This window comes from Emydura macquarii, unplaced genomic scaffold (genome assembly GCF_026122565.2).
Source record: "Emydura macquarii macquarii isolate MOO-44397 ecotype Brisbane River unplaced genomic scaffold, CSIRO-AGI_Emac_v2 contig_719, whole genome shotgun sequence".
NCBI classification, from domain to species: Eukaryota; Metazoa; Chordata; order Testudines; family Chelidae; genus Emydura; species Emydura macquarii.
This window is the reverse complement of record NW_027130856.1, coordinates 1,003,782-1,029,252: the sequence shown is the minus strand read 5'-3', so window position 1 is coordinate 1,029,252 and position 25,471 is coordinate 1,003,782. Positions and strand designations below refer to the sequence as shown.

The window sequence follows — 25,471 nt, the reverse complement described above, 5'->3', positions numbered from 1 at the left end:
TAGTACAGACCAGGCCTCAGCCTAGCCAAGAGCTAAAGGTTTACCCTGAGCACAAGGTTGACTGTAGCTAGCACATGTTAGCTATATCCAAATTAGCTAGGAAAAGTGGCTGAGTTTAAGATGAATCCTGTATAGGACTGATCTTGCAGTTCTCACTCAGGCCAAATAAACAATGGGAATTTTGCTTGACTAAGCACTGCAGGTGCTGTAAAGAGGGGGCGCCCCCTGTAAGACAAATAAGCCCTGTCACTCTTTAAATAACTGCCTGAGTGTCAGATTCAGAACACCCAGAGAAATGGCAGGTAAACATCAGTACCTGGAGCGGTGCTGAGTTTTTCAGTCTAATCACCTGAGTCCTACTGAGCCTTCCTCAAATGAGAAAAATCTGCTATGCAAACTCATCCATACTGTAAGAGTTCATAGGGCCTGATCCTGTAAATGACAGTGCACAGGAGCCCTACTACATCAACTGGATACTGCAACAGGTGCACAGCACTCCACCCACGTGCTGTTGGGTGTGGGATCAGGGCCATAGCCTGCTAGCCAATAACAGGGACATTTGAAAGGCTGGCTGGGGTGGTGACAACAAAATGAGAATCACACTGTTCTGCTAGACAATGACATTTAATCCCCTCTCCCCCCCGATTGTAATAACATTGTGATTCCTTTCATTGACATAAATTGTTAATAAATAAGTACGTCATGGTTTGAGGAAGAAAGAATATGAGTCTAGGACCTAAAAATGTATTACTGCTTTGTGTGATAGAGAGAAAACAACAGACAAATCAATGTAGTTAATTATCTAGGACCTGTGATCTCTTCCGTGAAAGCTGGGAAGGGTTACTGCAACATGCCGAAAACATCCCTTTCATGCCAAGGAGCCCAAAGGTCACCTAACCTAGGCTGGAAAAAAAAAGAGATTTTTAAATTAAAAAAGTATACACAAAGCAAAATACCTTCTGTGTGACTTGAGCAGTTTCTAAGATACATCTTAGCGCAGTGAGGGAGCTGAGCAATTTTTAAACACTGGAATTCTTCAGAGAACTGCTCTTTGCTCTGGCTGCCTGCTGCCTCCTGGGGAGAGAAAATACTGAGGAAATGAAGACTGACCTTGCACGGTTATGAAGGAATCAACAAGGGCCCAATCCTGCCATGTGTGAGTAACTCTTTCACACACGAGTAGGCCCCCTTGAGTTAAAGATTGCTCACAGAAGGACTGGAGTCCAGTTTTGTAATGAGTGTGCAACCGAGGAGTGATACCACAGGATGAGCTTTCTGTACTATACTTTATCACTTAAGATACACTGCGCTGGAAGATCGAACAAGGCAGAGTTTTCTTTCTAAGTGCTAGAAATATAATTAATGTGCAGCATCCATTTATTGCAGCAGGAATTCTTGAAAGTTTGCATCTCTATCCATTACATTTCATCTAGGCCTGACCTGGCTGTCCTCTGGGTCATTCTGCTGAAGCAACTAACACTGCACCTTGACTAAATTAAGTAGTGCAAGTTACTTTGAAGAGCAAAGCTATGGGAATAACAAAGGGTTTTAATGTGGCTGCTGTGACTGAAGGGGATGATTGTGCTGGAAGTTGTGGGGGTTGCTTGGGGAGGGAGAGGAGGCTGTGGCGTACTCCTTTGAAGAGAAGGTCCTAGCTTGTGCCAGTGAGACATTGCTATTTCTGGACTGTCTCCTCACAGACTGAGGTTGCCACATCAAGGATAGCTAAAGGAGATTTTCTAAAATATACTCCCACTTGTAGTAAAAATGAGGCTGACAGTATTAATTCAAAACACAGTCTCCACTCTTTCTACCTACCACTCCTTTCCTGTCAAGCCAGTGCCTGCAAAGAATAAACTTTTGTATTGGGAAAACGGTGTTGCACAAAGCAGCCTGTGCCCACTTTGCCTTGAAACCTTCTCAGGGGCCCAGTCCTGTGAGGTGCTGAGCATTGTCGACTCTTATTGATATTAATGGGAGCTAAGGACCTAGGGCATCTGAGAAGGTCGGGCCCTTAAAAATCTTATCTAAGCAACTCAGTATACAGAGATATACATACAGTATCCATACCAACACAGCCCCCCATTATTCTAAATGCTACCATTTCCAGTAATCTGGCTTTTCTTTAAAAAATTAACTTGCCTAAAATAATTAAAGGGGAAAAACCATTCCCAAAATAAAAATATCAACAATAAGTGAGCTTTGCCATTCTAATTTGTGCCCCTAGATCATTCCAGACCCTCCAATTAACACTAAGTGGGTGTGTGATTTCATTAAATTAATAGCTGATTGCACAATAATTACAACCTTCCTTGGGCTGTTGTGTTGGGTTTTTTTTAATTCCAGGTTCCCAAACGCCACAGATGTTAGAGATTTTTTTCCCCCTCCCACTCAGCTGTGGTCTGTACATTTCCAATCAAAGAAGTTTACTGGGAAATAAAAAAGAATGTTTCTGTGTAATTATATTCCTAATCACGTGTAATTTTGTTCAGAATTAGTAGATGTGCCTGTAATTTAGCCTTTGTTTGAATGTAGCTGTCTACAGTCTGGATGGCGGCAGCATGATGCCATTACCTGTATGGCTCCCAGAGGCACCCGGGTTCAGCTGGGAAGCCTCTGATGATCACTGTTTATGTGAGAGGAGTTAATATCATAGCATCATGATGCTGGCTGGTGAAACTATAATTAGACAAAGGCATTAATTCATTCCCAAAGCCTCAATAGCTCAGCCAGTGGACACTTTCCAAACTGCCATGGGCTCAGGCTCAATACTGCAGTCCTCACTCAGTAAAACACCATCTCTGCATGTTGGTGTGTGACTTCGGTTGCAAATCCAGGGTTGGCAGCAGACATTTTTCACTAGGGTCAGCTGCCCAATCTGCTCCTGGGGGCAGCCAGGCTAGAGCCATGCTCATGTCATGCATCATCTCCCAGGCCTGACGCTGATTCAGGAGGTGCCTTAAAGGAGCAGAATGCCTGAAATCCGTACTGGAGACGGGGCGGCTGGGCCAGAGCCAAACTGGTGCAGCTGTTCCTGGCTTCAGCTCCTGGCCACTGCACCTGGTGCAGTGGGGATGGGGATGGAGCCTTAAAAAGTTTAGAGCTGCAGCTACATTGATGTGGCTCCTCCTGGTGGGGTGGAGGCTGGCAAGGCCCGAGCTCCCCCTACAGATTTGGTACCCTAGGGGCCCACCTGTGAGGCCAATGCTTAATGCCGGCCCTGTACACATGTGGTGTAAATGGGAGGGGAATCAGGCCCTCTACGTGCTCAGCTGGTAGTGCGTTGCAGGACAGCACAGACTCAAACAGGCTTACAAAGTCCATGCAGTCTGGCTAAACGTCCCAGAGCTTGTTCGAAAAGTTAACTCAGAAGGGTTACTTTAAAAACTCCCCAGCACTCATTATTAAGGTTATAAAGGAGCAAGGCTCAAGCCATCAGCTCTTGTTAATAGTGCATTCAGTGCTGCATTTTAATGCCATCTGACACAGCTACCACCTCCAGCAAGGGTAGTTTTCATCCTCAAATGCACTGTGCAATTTAGACCCAAAACCCTGCGGTTCCTGCTCAGTTTTTTCTCGGGCAACTTTCCCCACTGAGTCCAACTGAATACAAGTGAGGACCAAGTAGGTCTCCTACGGGAACTGTGAGGGTAGAGCTCCGTGCAGCAAGGGCTCTGCATCCCACAGGATCAGGGCCTGTGTAAGCGCTGAGAAAGATTTGGCAGTTTTATTTTAAAATACCGTACTGGTTGATGGCACTTGGTTCCCAGCCCTGGCCTTACCCCGTCTGAGGCAAAGACTGGTAGAGTAATTATTCCAGCGCAGATTAGAGCAGCAGCCAAGGATCCAGGTAACAGAGTCACTCTTGCTCTATTGAGACCCTCCCTATGGGAACAGAAACATTCAAGACCTCTGCTTCCACTTCTAAGGCCCCGCCTTGACTTAGGCACTTATTTCAGAAACATACATTGGCCTTCATCCCCCAGACTCCTCGGCACCTCTCATGACACCTCTCTGCAAACTGGGATATCTTCCACCTCCTTGGAAGAGCTCGTCACCTCTCAGGATGTGACCCTCATAAAATCTAACAGAGCCTACCGCTCACTGACAAAAACCCCCTTCTCTGGTCTTACAACAATAGAAATAATCACTACAACAGTTGGTTGATAACTTGACCAAACAAGGGGTCTTATGCTGTGTCCCAAAGCGCACCAGCATCTTCATGGGAAGCGGGCAATACAGTTTTCAGATACTACAATGATGAGCATGGTATAAGAACCAAGATAGAATGACATAGTTGCTGGGAGGAAGGGATTCCCAAAATCTGTGGGGTGTGAAGATCATTGAGCCCCAAGGAGGAGAAGTGGGGAGAGAAGCCCATAGTTAAGCAGCATCTCCCAAAGCCATGAAGGGAAGGAGCCTTTCAACCCCTTAGTAAAATTGGCTCCTTCCCCCTACCTGCTCTCCACTGGTGGCAACAGTGTCACCAACATACCTAGTTACACTGCTGCTGGCCAGAGGCTGCTGTGGTCTCTCTCCCTCTACCCCGTTTGATAGGGACTTGTACTGGTGAGGTGGTGGTAGGAGCGATCTGCTGGAGGGGAAATGTGGAAATGCACACCTGTCATGATGAATTGGGATAAATCTTCATTTTGGGACACCATCTAAGGCAGGTTAATTTTAAACTTCCCAAATTTGTCAGACTGTGTCTCTTTTCAGCTATTAAATCATACTAGTCATTTATATTTCTCTGGCACTGGTGCAAAGAAGACAGTTCCCGTACACTCTGATAAAAAACATAACGTCTACTCCTTCCCATTTTTAACAGTGGCTGAAGGCACGTTCAACGCAAGGCAGAGCTTCCGTGACTTCTGTCTAAACTAACATTTAATTTCATTGCCACAGTTCACTTCTATTGTCATCACTTTCATGCTCCTAATTAACTTGCATCTGTTTCATGTTGGAAGTTTGCAACACTTGCTGACTTTGGCTGAAGTTTTTCACATCCAACACCAAACATATGTTGATGTTTACTACATACTAGCTCTGAATTCTTTGACTTAACATTGTCTCATTTGATTATCCCATTAATGGAAAACTGCTGATATGGAGCTGAATCCTTTAGTAACACTAGAACCTAGAATCAGTCAGATGCTGTTAAGTAAATGCCCATAGTAAGGGCTAGCATGGCCTGATGTTCAGAGGTGCTGAGCATTTGTCACTCCCACTGAAATGATTGGGAGCCACTGATGCACAGCACCTCTGAAAATCAAACCATAAATGCTCCACCATGTGGATCTCAGAGAAGTGGCTTCAATCAAATGTTATTGTGGCTCTGGGGATCCTCAAGGTCTTATCATATTGCAAAAGATGCTTTGCAGTGGGGAGGGGCATTACCTCTGCATTGTGGCCAACAGAATTTCAAAGGGAACACGGATTGGTACCCGGGGAGTATCTTTACATGATACACCTTTACAGAACAGTCTACGGTTTTGACATTGGCTTAAATGAAAGTCAAAAGCCTCCTTCTCCTCACACCAGATTTACACTGGTGTAATCCACTGGCTTCACTGGAGCTACACTTGATTTTTACCAGCATAAGTGAGAGAAGAATCAGGCTACACAACTAAGAAGTACAATAACTATCACACATCAACCTTCTCAGATCCCAAGCCTTTAGGAAGAGGGCCAGTTACATGTGTTTACTTTTCATTCAAATACTTAATGGGCTGTTCCCTAAATCTAATAAACATTTACTTTCTCCTGTGCCGCTATTGTTCTCTTTATTGGGAGCTGTAATTAGCATCAGTAATAGTCTGTGTGGTTTGCTTTGTAATCTTTTGTATTGCAATTTGCCAAAATTGCTGTAAAATTTGTGTTTGACCTCTGTCCTTGCACGGTGTGGACTTGTCTACCTTGTAGCCAGGGCTAAACTGTAGACTGCTATAAACCTTTTTAATACATAGATAGTGGATTATACAGCATGGTTTTACTAGAATTTATCTCTTATTTTACATATTACATATATTACATGTTTTTCCACCAAAGAAAATAAAACCCAACATAAGATTCACCTTAGGTCTCTACTGATGATCACCAAACACTTTAGTCAGCAGTTCTCATTGCTCCCAGGATTTTTACTACATGACTGAAGTTATGTCTACACTACAGCAGCGACAGTGGCAGAGGTATGCTACGAAAGCACTGTAGTGTAGATGCTTCCTACCTAACTATGTCACACGAGGCATGAAATTTTTCACAGCCCTGAGTGATGTATTTCCTGTGAGGCAAATCCTGAACTCCTTACTGAGGCAAACTCCCACTGAAAAACTGAGGGCCAGACTCTGCCCAGAGCCTGCTCTGAGGTGCAAGGTAGGTGGGTGAAAGGAACTTCCGCTTTCTCCCTGCTATATAGCCGGGGAGCTCAAGGGGTGTTTCTGCAAGTAGTATTTCTGAGTACAAAAGTTCTCCTGCTGCCAATTTAGAAACATCACAAGGGTCAATTCTCCCCTTGATGTGTGTGTATAACTCTTATTACCCATGTACAGTGAGGATTGAATAACCCCTGAGTACACAACGTAAGGAAACTACAATAGCTCCAAACTCCCACATCCTCAGTGATGTAAATCAATGTCACACTATTAAAGCCAATAGAGTGATGTTGATTTACACCAGCTGGGGATTTGGCCCGTCTTCTCAGGGGATAGGGGGGAGCGGGGAAGTTGCAGTTCTTCAAGGCAAAATCTCCTCCCTAACCCCTTCTAGAGAAAGCTCCATTTTACATGCATCCTGTTCATCCATTCGTTCTGATAGGAAGAGCTACTCAAAAATCATATCTGTCCTGCAGCCTGCCCCATCCAAGTAGACTACTAAGTGCAATTATTTTTATACAAATCCACAGGCATCTCTGTAGTCAACAGCTGTAAAGAGGCTTTAGCTCTGCCTTACAATTAGTTTTTAAAGATCAAACTCATCCCTCCGTATAAATTCATTGGCGCCAGTGTCCTTACAGCAGGGATGAAGCTGGCCCAGAGTGACTACACTTTGGTAATGCACTGCTTATGTTCTACATGTGGCTTGTGTTTGGCTTGTCTTTCAATTAAAAGAACGTTGGAAAAAATCCACCGAGGCTTTTGCTGGATCTCACCTGGATTAGTGTTTATCCTGTTAGCCGTGTGGAGCCTGTGTATCCTACTCACTCCTTCTGCTTGAAGTTTTCTTTGGTTGGCAAGCCAGGAGAGAGAATCATAGAAATGTAGGGCCAAAAGGGAACTTGAGTGGTCATCTAGTCCATCTTCCCACATTGAGGCAGCAATCAGTTTACCTAGAACACCTTTGATAGGTGTTTGTCTAACCTGTTCTTAAAAACTTCTGATTACAAGGATCCCACAGTTTCCCTTAGTATTTAGTTTAACTATCTGCATAGTTGGGAAATTTTTCCTAATATCTATCCTAAATCTCCCCTGCTGCAAACTAAGCCAATTACTTCTTGTCTGACCCTCAGTTGATGTGAAGGACAATTGAACACTGTCCTCTTTATAGCACCCCTTTACATATTTTGTTGTTATGTTCCCAGTCAGCCTTCTCTGCTCTATTGTAAACATGCCAAGTTCCTTCACCCTTTCCTTATAGATCAGGTTTGCTAAATCTCTTATCATTTTTGTTGCTTTCCTCTGGACTTTCTCAAATTTGTCCATATCTTTCTTAAAATATGGTGCCCAAAACTGGCCTCACCAGTGCTGAGGAGAGCAGAACTTTTACCTCCTATGACATTCATGTTAATACACACCAGAATGACATTTGCCTTTTTCACCACAGCATCATGCTGCTGACATATTCAATTTGTGATCCACTATAACTTCCAGATCCTCATCTGCCATACTACTGCCTAGCCAGTTCTCCATTTTATATGTAGAACTTTGATGACTGTACTCCTCGCCAATTTGGTAGTAGTTCAGTTCAATCTGGTACTTTTTAGGAGGGAAGAATTCACTAAGCTCAATTCTATCTGCAGTTCACCTAGTGAATAATCAGCATAAGCAGTATGGAGAGAATATTTTCCCATTATCCAATTCTCATTTTCTGATATGCTCAAATTTCCTAGCCTCCCTCCTTTACAGCTTGTCTACATGGGGAACTTGCCTGGAAAAGCTATTTTACCTGTCTACTTAGGTACTTATTTGGCCTCCGTCATCACAGTATTTGACCATTTTTAATGTATTTATCCCCATAAAACCCCTAGAACGTAGGTTAAGTGCTACAATCCTCATTTTACAGCTGGGGAATTGAGGCACAGAGAGACTCAGACCCTGTCTACACTTACCTCCGAGATTCGGCGGCAGTCAACGGGAGTTATACAAGCTACGCAAAAAACTTGCATAACTCCTGTCAACTTCTCTGCTCCTCTTCTGCACACCGTCTCACTGCACTGCGCCGATGGGAACCACGTTCCCATTGACGCAGCGCTATGCCACTTGTGAAGGTGGTCTTAGTACGGCAATTTCTGGATCGACTGAGCGGGTCTGCACTGACCGCTCAGTCGATCCAGAGAAATCAATCTGACGGCGGCGACTTTGCCACCGTCAGTGTAGCTGTAGCCTAAGATCCTCAAAGGTATTTAGGCACCTAACTCTCCTTGAAATCAGTGGGAGTTATGCAGATGACATATGCCTCAGCACTCAATCACACTACTTTGACATACTTGAGAGTGTTCTGAGTGCAGATATGGCGGCTATGGCTGATTACGATCATCAGTGGCATTTGATACCAAGTGGAAGTAAGATTGTGTTGAGTGTCTTCCACTTACATCATGCACAAACAGGCAGAGAGCTGATTGTAGTTCTCAGTGATCAGCAAATAAAACATAATTCACAACCGGTCTATCTAGGCATCACGTTGGATAGAACTCTCGCATAGTGTGACCATCTTACAAAGATAGTGACTAAGGTCAAAACACAGAACAACCTGCTCGGAAAACTGGCCGGAATGACATGGGGCGCCAATGCCCAAACGTTGTGCACTTCAACCTTGGCACACTGTTATTAGGCGGCAGAATACTGCACTCCAGTAAGGGCTTACTTATCTCACACAAAGATGATCAACATACAACTAAATTCTGCCATGTGTATTATTTCAGGCACACATAAATATACTCCTTTACCATAGTTACTGGCCCTCTGCTGTATTGCTCCCCCTAGTGTTCACAGAGAGGAAAGTGTAGCAAAGCTTACGACAAAATTGCGTGATATGCCACATCTACCATTAATAGACTTGTTTAATCCACTGAATAGTCGCCTGCCCTCATGGCACCCATTGTGGAAAAGTTTATCAGGTGAGGGATTTATGGTAGAGAATGTGTGGCAAGCTTCATGGTCTGCAGAGAAAGTGACAAATAATTATCTTGGCTCAGCCTCCACTCAACGTCTACCCAGGTTTGATTTACCGCAAAGGCAATGGAGCCTTCTGAACCAGTTTTGTACCAGACAGGGCATTTGTGCTGCAGTAGAATTTCAGTAGCTAGCATTTTAGAGACAGTCCACTATGTTGATGTGGGCCGTCACAAACCATGACACATATTGTTGAGGACTGCAAAATGATTCAACTTCCTGGAGGTCTTTGTGCTTTGAACATCATTCATAAGAATGCTGTGGCTTGACTTGACCAGTTTGCATACGCCAAATAAATATATAAAGGGAGTTAATACCTTTAAGGATCTGGGCCTAAATGACTTGCCCAAGGTCGCACAGGAAGCCTGTGGCAGAGCAGCGAAAGGTCTCGCAAGTACTAGGCTTGCAACCAGGGCTGACAAGAAGCAGGGGAAAGGATGGCAATTGTACTAGGCACTAAGCTCGAGAGGGGATGGGGGGGGGTGCAAAACCTCTGTAACATCTATGTACTGGGACCCAAAATTTCTCTCAACAGGCCTGCTAGCACCCTACCCACTGGATCATCCTGCCTCTCTTATTGTGGTATAGCTCTCCACGTGGACACTCTATTACAGAATAGATCCCTTCATTCCAGAATAATTTTTGTTTACTTCCAAAGCAGAGCAATTATTCTGAAATAAAATCACTTTTGTTCTGGAATAGTGTCTGGAACTGAGCTAGGGCGGAGCAGCCATCACAGAACAGCTTTATTCCACACTAGCTATTTTGTTCAATTTCCCCATGTAGACAAGCCCTTACTTCCCCAGTGGATAGGCCAAAAACAATGATCTAGAAGTTAAGGAAAGAGCATTAGACGTTAAGATTTCAGGTTCCATTTCGACAAAAGCTTTGCTATCCAGAGACAGTTAGGGAAAAGAATTAAACTTCCATCTGTTTGCCTTGGGGGGATAGAGCAGGGAAATCCGAGAGAGATTTCAAGAGATACTCACATGATAATATTGCACATTCATTAGGCAATAAAGTCTCAGATAAGACAGTATCTACTTGGGAGTCATTCCAGTCACCAACTTAAATAGCATTTTAAAAGTGCATTTTATACACGACAGACTGGAAAGACTCCTTCAAAGCCATTCCACTAGTTTGCGTGATTACTAATTATGTCTTTAGGGCACATGCCATCTATAGCTAAAAAATCCTTATAAAAACTGGTGGGAAAATGCCCTGCTCTTTCTTTGCAATTGAAATGCAAACCACAGTATCAGGGTTTCATAGAATGCAAAAAGCAGTTAAATTATATTAAAGAATATTAACTTTATTTCCTGTGGGCCAAAGGGCTCCTTCTGCTTCTGTGAGCAGAGTGGAGCGAAAACCAGCTGATCTAGAGAGGAATGCTGAAGAGGGAGGGCTCCCTCCCTATTCCAGCACCATGGAGGCCTCTGCACACATTTTTCATAGCAATCAGGCTCTTCAGGTTGGGGGAACCAGCCACACTCTATGGCATCTTCCCCCTGTGATCCTATTAGGAATATCCATATAAGCTACCTGAACCTGTCAGCATTCACTTACACAGGTTCCCCCAGTACAATAGGAACTAATTTTCTCCAAGAGGGATTTGAGGCCTGGCAGCTGGTGTGAATGCCAGGTAATCATGGCCCTTTCAGACTGTAAGAGATGGCCTGTCTGGTGCCAGTGTGGAAGCATGAGACTCAACAAGGATGTCTCAATATCCATTCAAGTTGGAGGCCAAACCCATCTATAACCCACATGGAGGCAGTATGGCCCTATTGTTTTATTCTTTGTTGTTATTTTTGGTTGTACAATCACATCCATCAATACCACCAAGGTGATTTGTTTGTGATGTTTTTGTACTCCAGATGGATTCATTTTTCAAATTATGTGTCATTCTAAGCCCATTCTAAGGCATACTATGAAGTGAAGACAAGTCAAATACCCAGCCCATGGGCCAGATCCAGCCTTACTTACACAACCCATACGGCTAGTTCAAATTCTACTAGGAACTACTTTTCATAGTGGAAAGAGATATTGCTCAAGGCCACAAAACCCAATTTTTAAAGATTTTTTAAACAAAATGAAATTTAAAACATATGAGCCACACTAACAACAATAAGCAACACCAGTGTGTGCAGTTCACAGGCTGGAAGTGTGCTTGCTGTCTTTCAGATGAGATGTAGAGCCCTGACCATTTGTGACCATTAAAATATCTTATAGAACTTTTCACCCAAAATGAGACATTAATCTTAGAATCTTAGCCACATTCCATCTCCAGGTATTACATCCTGCCTACCTACATTCTCCCTGCAATTTCAGATGGAGAAGTTATTCTTAACTCTCTCTCTCTCTTTAAAATGGGACATACAGTGTTAGAGGAGCAGAACAGCTGCTACGTTTCTCTGGTAGGTGATCTGATACTTTCAGAGTCACTGGAAAGCAGTAGGAGTAGAAAGATTATATTACCTCTGTATTTGGCTCTGGTGCAACCGCTGCTGGAATATTGGGTCCACTTCTGGGTGATCACAACTGAAGAAGGATGTTAAAAGACTGGAGAGGTTTCAGAGAACATTAATGAGAATGATTAAAGGATTGGAAAACGTGTCTTACAAAGAACGACTTAAGGAGCTCAGTCTATTTAGCTTATCAAGAGACGATTAAGGGGTGATTTATCACAGTGTATAAGTAACTACACAGGAAACAAAACTTTGACAGAGCTATTCAATCTATCAAACAAAGGTATAACAAAGATCTAATGACTAAAAGTTGAAGCTAGGCAAATTCAGACTAGAAATAAAATGCAAATTATTAACAACAAGGAAATTAACCATTGGAACAATTTACCAAGAACTGTGATGCAGTCTTCATCACTGAACATTTTAAAATCAAGATTGGATGTTTTTTCTTCATTATATGCTCTTGTTCAAACACAGTTATTGAATTTGAAGCAAGCATTAATTCAGAGGAGTTCTATGGCCTGTGTTATACAGGCCGTCAAGCTAGATGATCACATATGTGCCCTTACAATCTATAAATTGCTGTGCACAGTCTAGTGCTTAGGGATTAAAGGTGCTATAAAAATGCAACGTATCATTAGTACACTCTGTAATGGGAACGATCAATACTAATGGAGTCCCCTTCAGTTTGCTGTTGCAGTCAATCTCCATTTTTATGCAAGGGGTAAGGGGTATTGAGGAAAATGTTTCACTTTTAGTACTAAGAAGAAAATCCTGCCCCGTCTTCCTTGGCTGCTGAGGGTATATCGACACAGCTTCTGGCAGCAAGCCTCCCAGCCAGGGTTGGCAGATTCAGGCTTGCAGGGCTCATGTTAGCACTCTACATGCGAGCATGTGGAGACAGCGCTTTGAATCTGGGCAGGGGGGGAGGAAGGAGGGGGCTTCAGAGCCTAAGATGCAACTTCAAAGCACTGTCTACACAGTCTATATATCCAGGCTGGAAGGCTTGTTGCCACAGGTTGTGTAGACAAACCCTGGGAGACCCAAATGCACCAGAATCAGAGGGGACAGGATTTGGAGAGTCCACTTAGGAAGTCAGTGGGGTTCATGATTACCCTATGCACTATGGAGCCTCACTCTGCAAGGACTCCCCTCCCTTCACAATAAAGCATGGCTTGGAATGAAGTGGGGGGGCCTGGTGTGGGACCACTGGAGCCATGAACATACAAATCCAACTACCACTGCACCCAGTGTGGCGGGGATACTATTATTGCAGGGGGCTACTGCAGTCTCTGGCCTATTGTAATGCGCACAGAATGGTGGGTGAACACGCTGAAGGCCTCTCCACAAAGCCCAGCCACTTGTTTCTGGGGTGCAGTTGTGCATGGTTCTGAGTCATTTAGTTCCATTTCCTGCCACTAGTAGCTGATGACTAATTGTATTTATTCCCAGGGTTTTTTTAAGTCTGTGTGTTTGGAGGAGAGTGGACATAAACACACTCAGCAATAATTGTTGATATGTCTCTCCTGTTTCCGTCTTTTGCCAATTACTTGCTTTTTCCACATTGCTGCAGAACAACATTTTCATTTTCATAATTGTGCCGTGACACTTTTTTTCCTCTTATTTTTGCATTCAAACTAGTCATTACCTTTGCTTTGCTTTAGCTAAAAAGAACCTAAAGTGGGACTGAAGAGCCCTTGCCGCTGCAGTGTGGACTCTGGGAAATGTCTAGACAACTCTTTCAGGAGATGGGCTCCTCTGATTTGGGAAACTTTGGCTGCTTCCAAACACGGCCATGCCCATCCCCCATGACAAGGGCAGTATCGCCCTGACTCAGCCTGCCCTCTTGAAGAGAAGAAACATCTCCTGCAACCTCAGTTGTGGCAAGAAAGTTTTAGAGGTGGTACTTCTGAGAATGGGGTTTGGGAAATGGACACCCTCAGAATCTGACCTAATTCTGAAGGCTACTATAGGAAGAACTCAACATCTGGTTCCTCTCATCCTTCTTTCTATGGAAAACACACTCTCAGCTGTTTCTTTTTAGTCATAATGTATAGTGTGCGTGACTCTATTGCTCATGATTAGAGCTGCCCTCATAGTCCCAGTGATAGGAATCCTCTCTTTAGCTAAAGAGCAGATTCAGCCCCAGCAGAAGCAGTACAAACTTCCCCACGATGCTCCACCAATGTGCCTTAACTCTTCCCTAGAAATGAGGCTGCTTCATCCACGTTTGATGCTTTGACCTGTCTGCTAAGACTGACTGCTAGGATGTCATTTGTGGAGGTGGTCATTTTTGTGATCAGAACACTTGCCAACTGGAAACTGATCCAAGATACACACCAGAGAGTAACACACAACCTCCTCTACCAGCTAAGGCTAGCTTTTGGATCTAGATGTGAAAGGTTCCCTCTTCAATTAGCAAATCCCCTGAGACTTGCAGTCCCCAGGTGTTTCTTTTTTAAATATATTTTTGGAAAAACATCATAGTGAGAGATATACAATAGAGGCATGAGTCACATGGAAACACAGCATTCACTGAAAGGACATTATACATGCAACATATAAACCAAACTCAACAGTCGTCCTACCAAATTCTATTCCACCCCTGGATGGTTTACCAGGGAAAAGTTCTGAAGAGTAACTGGAGGACTCTGTCTTAGGTGTTTATATGGCCCCTACTACCGTAGTATCTAAATGCCTCACAGTCTTGCATGTGTTACCCTCACAGCACTCCAGTGAGAGAGGGAAGTGCTAGTAGCCCCCTTTTACAGACAAGGAACCGAGGTACAAAGAGGTGAAGTCACTTGCCGAAAATCACACAGGAAGTCTGTGTGTGTAACCTTGTTATCTGAACATCAGTGGAATGTATGTGGTTCCTATATATAAGATAAACATTTCTGTACAACTCTGGAAAGGTCTCAGGCAGTCAGAGCACAGGAATTCTCTACAACACCTGTCCCAGATGCAGAGTGTTTTTTGCGAAAGATACAGTAAGCAAATCCCTACACTGTAACTGGCTGCAGGCATTAGTAAATATTCAATATGTAGATCCTTGAAGTCTGACTCGCTATTCAGGCCTCACCAATCATATGTTCACAACAAACATGGCTGAGTTGTCTGGTTTGGTTAGTGGGTGATTGGCCTATGATCAGCTGTCACTTCACCTCTCTTTGGCTTTGTTTCCCTTCCCACCTTTTCCCTCCATTGTCCAACTAAACTGTAAGCTCTTTGAAGCAGGGACTGTCTCTTCAAATGTATATGTACAACTCAAGCAAAAGAGGGCCCAAATCTTAGTTGAGGTCTATAGACATGTGATGAGGTGTGCCAGCCCCGCACAGCAGAAGGGGAGCCAGAGTGCAGAAGAGTGCAGCGGGACAATAACAGAGAAAGACTCACTCCCAGAGCCCGCCAGAAAGGATGCAGCCCTGCCACGTCCAGAGGGGCTTCAGGACGGCTTTACTGCTCAGCACTGCTGTTTGTTGAGGTCAGCCATGCCCAGAGAAGCTTCAGGACTGATTTACTGCTCCGCCCCGTAGGTTACTGGGCCCCACCGCATGAGGGAAACTCTCGAACAGTGGTGTGATAGGCAGCCAGAGGCAAAGCATGACACTTTGGGGCTAGCACAGGATGGGAGTTGTGGGTTGCCAACCTTGCATTTAAGTTTGTACTGACATGAAGATCTGAAGTTGATTTTTTTTTTTTTTTACTGACACAGTAAACTTTTTACTGACATCACTAAAAATACCATAAACAATACAATAATGTCACAAAAGTGTGTACTCGCTCGCGATATTCTGTACACAGGAATTTGTAATTGCACAATTGTTTTAGCTGCAGTTAATTGATCAGTTGGGTTCTTTGGGCATGTGCAATAATAGAAAACAGGAAATTGATAAAGTCATGCTCAGTGTAGTTTTATGATATAAGAAGTGATTCTGAATTATGACAATCAATGTCAAAATACAATATGTTTCATGCCTATCCAATTTCATGGACATTTTTATTTATTTACTGATTTACGGACAGTGTTAAAATTGTACATTTTTTTACAGACAGTCCGTAAATTTACAGACAGTTGACAACCCTTAGTTGTACCAACATCCTCCCTTCCCCCTCTTTCAGGGAGCCCTAGGCACTGTCTGTCACAAGACACTACTGTAATGAAAGTAATAATAAATTAATCATAATAGAAGAGGTACCAACTGGGTTGCGCTTTTGGACCAAGTGCTATGCTTTTCCTAATGCTCTCACAGTAATCCTCCTCTAACCTAACTCTTTCCCATCACAACTATCTTAAATCTGACATTAAAACAATGTCTTGATCCACTGTGTGGCTACCGTATATTTAGATGTGGAAGGTGAGTCACTTTAGAATTATTTCACTTGTGATATTGTGTGTATTGCTATATTTTATTTTGTACAGCTCCCTGACACTCGGGATACTACTATGATCATTTTATGCATAAAACAGGGTTACTTACCAGTAACTGTTGTTTTTCGAGATGTGTTGCTCATGTCCATTCCAATATAGGTGAGTGCACGCCACCATGCACAGGTTCCCGGAACCTTTTTCCCCTTAGCAGACCCCGTAGGGTTGGCTTAGGCGCCCCCTGGAGTCCTGCGCACGTGCCACAGTATATGATGCACTGCCGACCCTACGGCCCCTCAATCCCTTCTTTCTGCCAACTCCGGCAGTGGGGACGGGGGGTGGGTGTGCAATGGATATGAGCAACACATCTTGAAGAACAACAGTTACTGGTAAGTAACCCTGTTTTCTACTTTGAGTGATTGCTCATATCCATTCCAATATAGGTGATTAAAAAGCCATACCTTGAAGGTGGGTAGGAGTTACCAGTGAACTGCCCTCAGCACAGCTCTGCCGAATCCCGCGTCCTCTCTCGCCTGCTGCACGATGGCGTAGTGGGACGTGAAGGTGTGCACTGACAACCAGGTAGTGGCTTTGCAGATGTCCTGCAGAGGCACCCTCTCCAGGAAGGCCGCAGACGAGGCCTGGGCTCTGGTTGAGTGTGCTGTGATGACACCTGGAAGTGGTACATTCGCCTGCTCGTAGCAGCACTTGATGCAAGCGATGATCCTTGAGGAGATGCGCTGGGTAGAGACAGATGATCCCCTCATCTGGTCTGCCACTGCGACGAAGAGCTGCGTTGTCTTCCGGAATGGCCTTGTCCTATCAATGTAGTATGCCAGGGCTCGTCTCACGTCTAGCGAGTGCCATCTCCGCTCCTCCTCCGAACCGTGCGGTTTTGGAAAAAACATGGGGAGAAAGATGTCTTGGTTATAGTGAAATTGGGAAACCACCTTAGGCAGGAAGGCTGGATGAGGGTCTCAACCGCACCTTGTCTTTATAAAAGACGGTGTAGGGGGTCTCCGAGGTCAAAGCTCTAATCTCGAAAACCCTCCTAGCCAAGGTAATGGCCACCAGGAAGACTACCTTCCAAGACAGAACGAGCAGCGGGCATGTGGCCATGGGCTCGAAGGGGGCCCCGTTAGTCTGGAGAGGACCAGGTTTAGATCCCAGGGAGGCACCAGGTCACGGACCTGCGGATAAAGCCTCTCCACCCCCCCTGATGAACCTGACTGACATGGAGTGGGAGAACAGGGATCTCCCCTCTAGTGGCTGATGGAAAGCTGAGATAGCCGCCAGGTGGACCTTCAGGGAGGCTAGCGCCAAACCCTGGAGTTTCAGCTAGAGCAGGTACTCCAGGATCGCCTGGATAGGCGAGCAGCTCGGCAGGATGCCCCGGGACTCCGCCCAGCAGGTAAACCTTCTCCACTTGGCCCAGTACATGACCTGTGTTGAAGGTTTTCTGCTGCCCAGCAGAATTTGTTGGATCTGCGCCGAGCAGGCTCTCTCTCCCTCTCCATCAGCCACATAGCCTCCAGGCCATCAGGTGCAGGGAGTCCAGGACTGGGTGGAGCAGACGACCCTGGTCCTGGGAGAGCAGGTCGTGTCACCTCGGGAGCTCCACTGGCGGGACGATGGACAGGTCTAGCAGCATACTGTACCAGTGCTGTCTTGGCCAGGCTGAGGCAATGAGAATTACAATGAGGGGCAATGAGTCCACTCTGTCCCTCTTGATTTTCAAGAGGACCCTGGGCAGGAGCGAAATGGGGGGAAATGCATACATGAGGGCCCCTTCCACTCGATGAGGAACGCATCGGATATGGAGCCAGCTCGCGACCCCAGAGCGAGCAAAACCTCGGGCACTTCCTATTCCAGGACGACGCGAACAGGTCCCGTTGGGGAACACCCCGCTTGCGGAAAATAAAAGTCACCACCTCCAGGTGCAGTGACCAGTTTTGGCGGGATAGAAACGACCTGCTGAGGCAGTCCGCCTCGTCATTCCTGACCCCCGGGAGGTGAGAGGCAGATAAGTGAAAGTCGTTCCTCACTGCGAAGTCCCACAGTTGAATGGCCTCCTGGCAGAGGGCCAAGGAACGCGCTCCCCCCTCCCGCCTGTTATTGTAAAACATGGCTGTGGTATTGTCCATCAGCACCTGCACCAGCCTGCCCTTCAGGAACCTGAGGAACACCTTGAAGGCCAACCGGACTGCCCTGAGCTCTTTTACATTGATATGGAGGTTCTTCTCCTCCTCTGACCACAGCCCCTGGGTGCCCGGGTCGGCACTGATGTGGGCTTCCCACCCCACGTCCGAGGCATCTGAGATCAGGGTGACAGACAGGGCCAGATCCCTGAAGGGAACTCCTTTCAACACCGCCTCGGGAGTTCTCCTCCAGTTCAGTGAGGCTAGTACCCAGGGGGGGAACCGTGACCACCCTGTTTAAGGGGTGTCTGCTCGGAGCATACGCAGAGGCCACCCATGCCTGGAGTGGCCTGAGTTTGAGGTGAGCCAGCCTCACCACATATGTGCAGGCTGCCATGTGCCCTAACAGCTGTAGGCAGTGCCTGGCTGTCGTCATGGGGCACCTGTGTAGCAGGGCGATAATCATGGACATAGCCTCGAATTGAGGCTGCGGGAGGAAGGCTCTGGCCTGGGAAGCATCCAGGGTGGCCGCAATGACCTCTATGCGTTGCACCAGGGTAAGAGTTGACTTTTGCTCATTTATGAGCAGCCCCAGTTTGGTGCATGTGGCACAGGTGAGAGACATGCTGTCCTGAACCTGGACCTGCCCCTGATCAGCCAGTCGTCCAGGTACGGGAAAATTTGCACCCCTCTGCGCCTCAAGTGGGCCGCCACTACTACCATACACTCGGCCTGTTTAGGAATGTGAGGGACGGGCTGAAAGGGTCTAGGCGATGGCCTAGGCTGTTGCTGCGGCTGACGCTGGGGCTGCAGCCGAGACTGACACCTCGAGGCCCAAGGAACGCAGCGTGGCTCGCAAATCCTTCAGGGCGTGCAGCTTCTTGTCAGTCTTCTCCGAGAACAGGCCCGCCCCGTCAAAGGGCAGGTCCTGTATGGATTGCTGCACCTCTTGGGACAGCCCTGAAGACTGCAGCCATGAACACTGTCTCATCGCTATTGCAGAGGCCATGACCCTGCTTGCGGTGTCCGCTGCATCACTGGCGGTTTGTAGCGCTGCCCCTGCTACAGTGAGACCCTCCTCCAGGACCGTGGCAAAGTCCGCCACCTGGTCCAGGGGCGACCTCTCTGCGAACCACCGCATGGAGCCCCAGAGGTTAAAGTTATATCGTCCAAGGAGGGCCTGGTGGTTTGCTATACGGAATTGCAGGGCCCCAGTGGAGTACACCTTCCTCCCAAACAAGTCAAGTTTTTTGTTATCTTTGTTTTTGGGAGTGTTCCCCTGGAACCCCTGCCTGTCCCTCTGGTTTGCCACATCCACCACCAAGGTCCCCGGGGCTGGGTGGGTAAAGAGATATTCAAACCCTTCTGCCAGGACGTAATACTCCTTTTCAGCGCCCTTAGACGTGGGGGTGACCGAGGCAGGGGTTTGCCACAGGGCCTTAGCCATCTTCAGGACCCTGTCGTGTATGGGCAGGGCTACCTTGATGGTCCCTCTGACCCAACAACACCAAAGAGGGGGTCCTCCTCCTCTGACAACTCCTTAATCTCCAGATTTCGGTTAGAGGCCACCGAAGCTCTTCAGGAGCTCTTGGTTACTTCCTGAAGTCCGTCAGTGGCGCCCTGTGATCTCTGGGAGGTTGCATCATCTGGAGAAGAGGAGGAGGACTGTTGACGGGGCCCCGTAGAGGGTCCTTCCTCTGGATCTGATTCCTCCTCCGAGGAATGGCCCTTACCCTCCTTGTCAGGCATGGGGGACACTGGGTGCGTCACTGAGGATGGGACTGACACAGTTCCTTGTCCCATCTGCACCCCCCATAGTCCCTAATAAGGCCACTTCCAGGGACCTTGTGGCCAACCCGGTGCTGGCATCGGTACTGGCTGCAGAGCGTCTTGGTGGTGTTGGGTGTCCTTGCCTTTCCAGGACGCGGAGCCACTGGATCAGTGCCGATGATCCCGTCTCCGGCTTTTAGCGCTCCTAGTTGGGGACAGGCCTCTAGATGACCCCGATGAGGAGGATGAGCGTTGATGCTGCCACAAGCGGTGACGATGAGGTGACGCGCCCCCGACGAGCTGGACGACATCCAACGCCTTGGCACCGACAACTTGCGGTGCCGCTTGCGCTTTGAGGACTAGGAGCGGTGCCGCCTGCAGTCCCTCGGTGCCGAGCTGGAGTCCGAAGACTGGGATCTGCGACGCACTGTAGTGGCCGGGGCTTGTGGTGCCGGGCTTTGTACCGGAGACCAGTTCCGGTGCCGCGCTGGCAAAGGGCTCGGTGCTGGGGTGCAGGAGTGGTAGCTTTCTCCGCTGCGCAAGGTGGTCCTGGTATGCTGTCACCTTGAGCGTGCTGCCTCCGGTGCCATGGCCTGTCCTCAGTGCCACAGGGAAGATGAGCTCGATGAGTCTGACTCGGAGCTGTGAGGGGAGCCTCCACGCTCTACCCTTGGTGACTGTGTGGCGGGAGACTTTTCCCCAGCCAGGGGTCTCGACCAGCCTCCGGGGTGACCCGGCGTGGATTACTCCGGGACACCGACCTTCTCTCCCTCTGCTGGGGGGGGAGAGAGGCAGTGGTGTGGGCATGGCCATCAGGCCCCGTGCTGCCTGGTAAGCCTCTGGTGTCGACAGCACCTGCAGGGGTGCTCCCCCATCCCCAGGAGTCAGGGGAGGCTCCCTGCGCGGAGATGCAGGCTTCGTGGCTGGTGCACCTCCGCACTCGACCCCGCCCACGTGGGGCTTCTATTCTAATGCTAACTAAACTTAAACACACTACTTAACACTATCTTAACACTTAACTACTGAAACAACAATAATGACGTTCTATAAGAGGAATGCTACTTGTGAGATGCAAGAGACGTTATTTAGTTATTACTACTATTTCAATTGCTTTCTTTAAAAAATCAGATTTGATGGATTGATGGATTTTTTGAGCTCCTTTTTGGGTCTGATCCTGCTATCCATACTGAGGCAAAACTCCCCTTGACTTCCTGTGACAGACCAGCACTATCATGTCCTGATGAATAATGCTCCAATTTATTGTCCCATTACTGCTATTCAGTTGTGTCAGCCTTGATGAAGTTAGTGGAAAAAAGAAAGAACTTCATTCCGTTATTTTTGAAAGTTCTATGCTGTCTCCAGGTCCAGCCCTGCAACCCTTACTCATGGGAGCACATCCATTTAAATCAGTGATTCTAGTAGAAGGGAAATCAATGGGACAATATATGTAAAGACTGGAACCTATGGCTGGACCCATTCACTTTTACTGTGACAAATGGACAGGAATCTTGCATCTTTGCTTCTGCGCACTGTGTTCCATTTCTCTATTTTTGGCAGAGGGATTCTGTTAAATTAAACTGGGATAAAACTTGCTGCAAACTCCAGCATGTAATTTTGAAGGTCCCAAGTTAGGGTGTTTAAACCCTAGATCCACACTTTCCCAGATATCAGGTGGCTCGGGTATCCCAATTGCTTATGAATAGTTCCCTCGGAATTTCACTACCCCTTCAATTCTAGTAAAAATTCTCCTATCAGTTGTGTATTATCAAATGTTAATCGGGAGATGAGGACCCTTCTGTATCTGAACTGATCCATTATCTTGAAAACGGCTTACAACTGTTCAGTAAGCATTCACTCAATCATGGGCTAATTTCAGTTATGTCATGTTCCCTGAATGTTGTTTAAACATAAAAAATGCTATTGAATATTTAGTGCATGCATTGAAAAATCACTGGGTTATTAGAGTCTGCCTGTGACAACACTGATTGGAGGAGTCACTGATTTCTACCATGTGTGATAAGGATTTCTAGAAGTGTGATAGTTCTTAAGAATTATAGGTCTAGACAAACACTAACACATGTAGTGATTCAGACTGAAGGCTGAACTGAATTTTTTTCTGAGAACTGTTAACATAACATTCCACCCAAACCTCCCTGTGCAAATAGAAAATAGAGACCTAAACTATACCAAGAAAGACTGGATTACGTTGGTTGCTGGGAGTGCTCCTCTATATTCCAGTTATAAAGTACTGTATGGTGCCTGCTACAAAATGCCGCCCAAGTAAGTGTCCTTGGAAACTAGAAAATATTACTAGAAGCACTTGCGTTTCACTCTGCATTGTAAGGTGCAGTGAGGAAGGAGTTGGAAGTGTTCCCCTCCCAACAACTGAGCCCTCACCTGAAGACGGAGGAAAGGCGCATCACTTGGTGTAAGATGTTGTGTGGTTTGATAGAAAGGAATAGATTACAAACTTAGTTCTGGTTTAATAAGTAAATGGCAGCAGGCTTTCCTTAAAGAAGAACACCCCGGCAATATTTCAAGAATGTAACCATTCATAAAACATAAGGATTCACAAGTACATTATTATAAGTACAAGATTATTACAACACCATCTTTAACTCTGTCTTTCCCAAGACATAGCTGCCTAGAAACATGGCACTTCAGTTACAGGAAGAGACATTTTTTAGAAGTTAAAGCACCCTTTATTCATATTGTAATAAATACTAATTTAACAAAATTAACATTGAAAAAAGTGAGACTCTAAATCACCGAAAGGAAAAAGATGAAGAGACACAAAAAACAAAAAAGAATCACAAAATTAAAATCGATCTTTGCACAGGCAACCTTAATTCCAGCATTTCCCAACTTTTGAGCACTTGACTGTACAATTTTACTAATTTTTAACACAATTTTCTATGTGTAATATAATAAAAGGCTGTAGGTAATGGACGCTTTCTTCAAAGGGGAGCAGTACAGAGGAATCCTGCTTAGCCAAGAGACTGCTATAATATTTAATTCCCTTCAATCATATCTGCTTTATCCTCTTCACACTCATTCCTTCAGTACCCTCTCTCTGCAAAAAGCACACTCACTTTGTCTGAGGGAAAGGCAGGTGGTAACACTTTATACTAGGGACTGTGGATCAGTCACTTTTAAAGCCACATCCTTGGACTTGGGCTCAAATGACAAAGAAGTGTCTAGGGAGGGGTCTGGGTGTATTTTCCCTGGCCACATTGTTTTAGTTTTTGGACGGCAAATAGATTTGACCATGAAAAAGCCTAAAACTCACCCTATGAATATAGTCACCCACCTTTTACTAGTGGAAGTTTTCACTCCTAGCTAACATCAGTGGTTGTTCGTTTCACAGAATTAACACACAAACATTGTCTAATGCCCTTGCCCCAATACTGCAGAACTTCTAGCATGTTTTTTAACTTTACTCACACACAAATAGTCCCTCAGGTTCTGATCTAGTAAAGCCAGAAAACTGGTGCTTAACTTTAAGTGCAGGAATAGTGCCATTGACTTTAATTACAGAACTTTACTCTTGGGACAATTTGTGAGAATAAAGTTATGCACATGCTTAAACATCTGTGGGGTCAGGATTGGGGTGGGTTAAGCTACAGAAACAGCATCTAACACTTCTGCTTGTGAAACTTACGTCAGTTAGATAAAAATCCTAGGGACCCTGCTGAAGCTAATTCATTGTTGATAGCCATGAAAAATGAGTTAATAAATCTTCTGCCACTAATGAAAGAGGAGGACTTCACAGCCAGCACTAAACAAACTGGGCATTTCAAAGCAACCTTTTCAATACAAGCCTCCATTTGCATACAAACAGCCCCACCACCCATTGTTAAACAAGACGGCTGAGACTACTTAGCTTTATTGTTTATCCCTTGCTGCTGTCACAACCAAGTTCCATGAAGAGATTTACTGCACAAATATTTTCCTTCCAAGTGACAGGAAGGGAATTTACTTCTGCAATCTGCATGCTGTTAAGGTGAAACAATCCCCAAAACTAACACTAAGAAAAGAGACTAACACTATGAACACGTTAGTTATCCAAACTGTGATTACACTGCTAATGGTGCCTGGGAAAATCCTTACGCTGAGTCAAGGATGGAAGCGGGGTGTGCCTTAATGAAGCAGCTTTTAAATTATTTGATTGCTTGCATTTTAAAAATGAAAGCGTAGGATTGAAAAAGACAGGCATGCGTCCCCATCCTGTTTATTTGAAAACCAAAACAGAAAACGGCTTAATCTGATTTGTGTGATTCAGGCTATTATTAAAGACCCCATTCATTTAAAATAACTGTTTGGAGTCAGTATTTTTTAAATATAATTGATGAACAAATGGAAAGAAATTTTCAATCTCGCTATTTTATATCAGATTGCATGGACTCCTATTGTCTTTACAGCAGAAAACAGTAACCCAGTGAAAAACAAAATTATTTTAACTTTGCTGGGTTTTGTGGTTTTAAAAACCCCAAGCTTATGTTCACACCTGCTCTTATTCAAATAAAAGGCACTATCAAGACTGTTTACTTCTTTCTTACCTGTAGGCAGGAAAGAGGGAGCACCTATAAGCTATTAACTGTTTCTCTTTCTCTTTGAGCTCAGTGACGAGTGTTGCCTAAAAATTGATGGCATGATATGACCCAGTGTAATCTGAGCTAGACTGTGTAAACTGCGATGTAAGAATCATACAGAGAAAAGAAAAGGAGGTAGGTGGGGTTGTTTTTGTTTTGTTTTTTAGATGGCAATTTGGAACCAATGTTGATAAGGGTCTAAATTTCCGAAAGCAACTAATGATTTTGGGTACCAGCCTAGGCTGCCTTTACAGGGCTTAGATTGCTAAAGATGGGGGCTCAACATTTTCTGAAAATCATGCCCCTCAAAGATACCTCAAATTGGGCACTGAAAATACTTACTTGCTTTTGAAAATTCATCCAAGGTGTTTTTCCCCCATCAGTTGAGGTTGGCTGGACAATGCAACCATTGCAATGCTTCATTAATTTATAGGTAGTGGGTTCTCGCTCTTGCTTCCTTTACTTGAGGTTTGTTTTACTTTAGGATTCATCCACAGGGATTATAAAGGCTGCAGACAAAGATTAGAGGTGAAACACACAAAAGGATATTGTTTATTTTGAGAGAACCTGAATTCATATTGCTGGAGACATCAGACTCTACCCAGTCAGATAACCTTACTCTGATCCCCAAGTTTGATCAACTTTGTTTTTTTATGGAAATATAACAAAGTGATTTATCCAAAATACCAGTTCATTAGCTAAATCCTAAACCCAAGGTGAGCATAGCATCACTTCTACACTGGGACCAGAC

General features: G+C 45.4%; 1 long non-coding RNA gene across 1 annotated transcript; it reads right to left on the bottom strand.

The window, feature by feature from the left end:
* Positions 1–634: 634 nt before the first annotated feature.
* LOC137149199 (uncharacterized) lies at positions 635–25,243 on the bottom strand. Its single transcript, XR_010918696.1, has 3 exons — positions 25,063–25,243; positions 11,862–11,945; positions 635–903 (listed from the first exon to the last, which is right to left on the bottom strand). It is a non-coding gene; the product is annotated as an uncharacterized lncRNA (long non-coding RNA).
* Between the last annotated feature and the right edge of the window lie 228 nt (positions 25,244–25,471).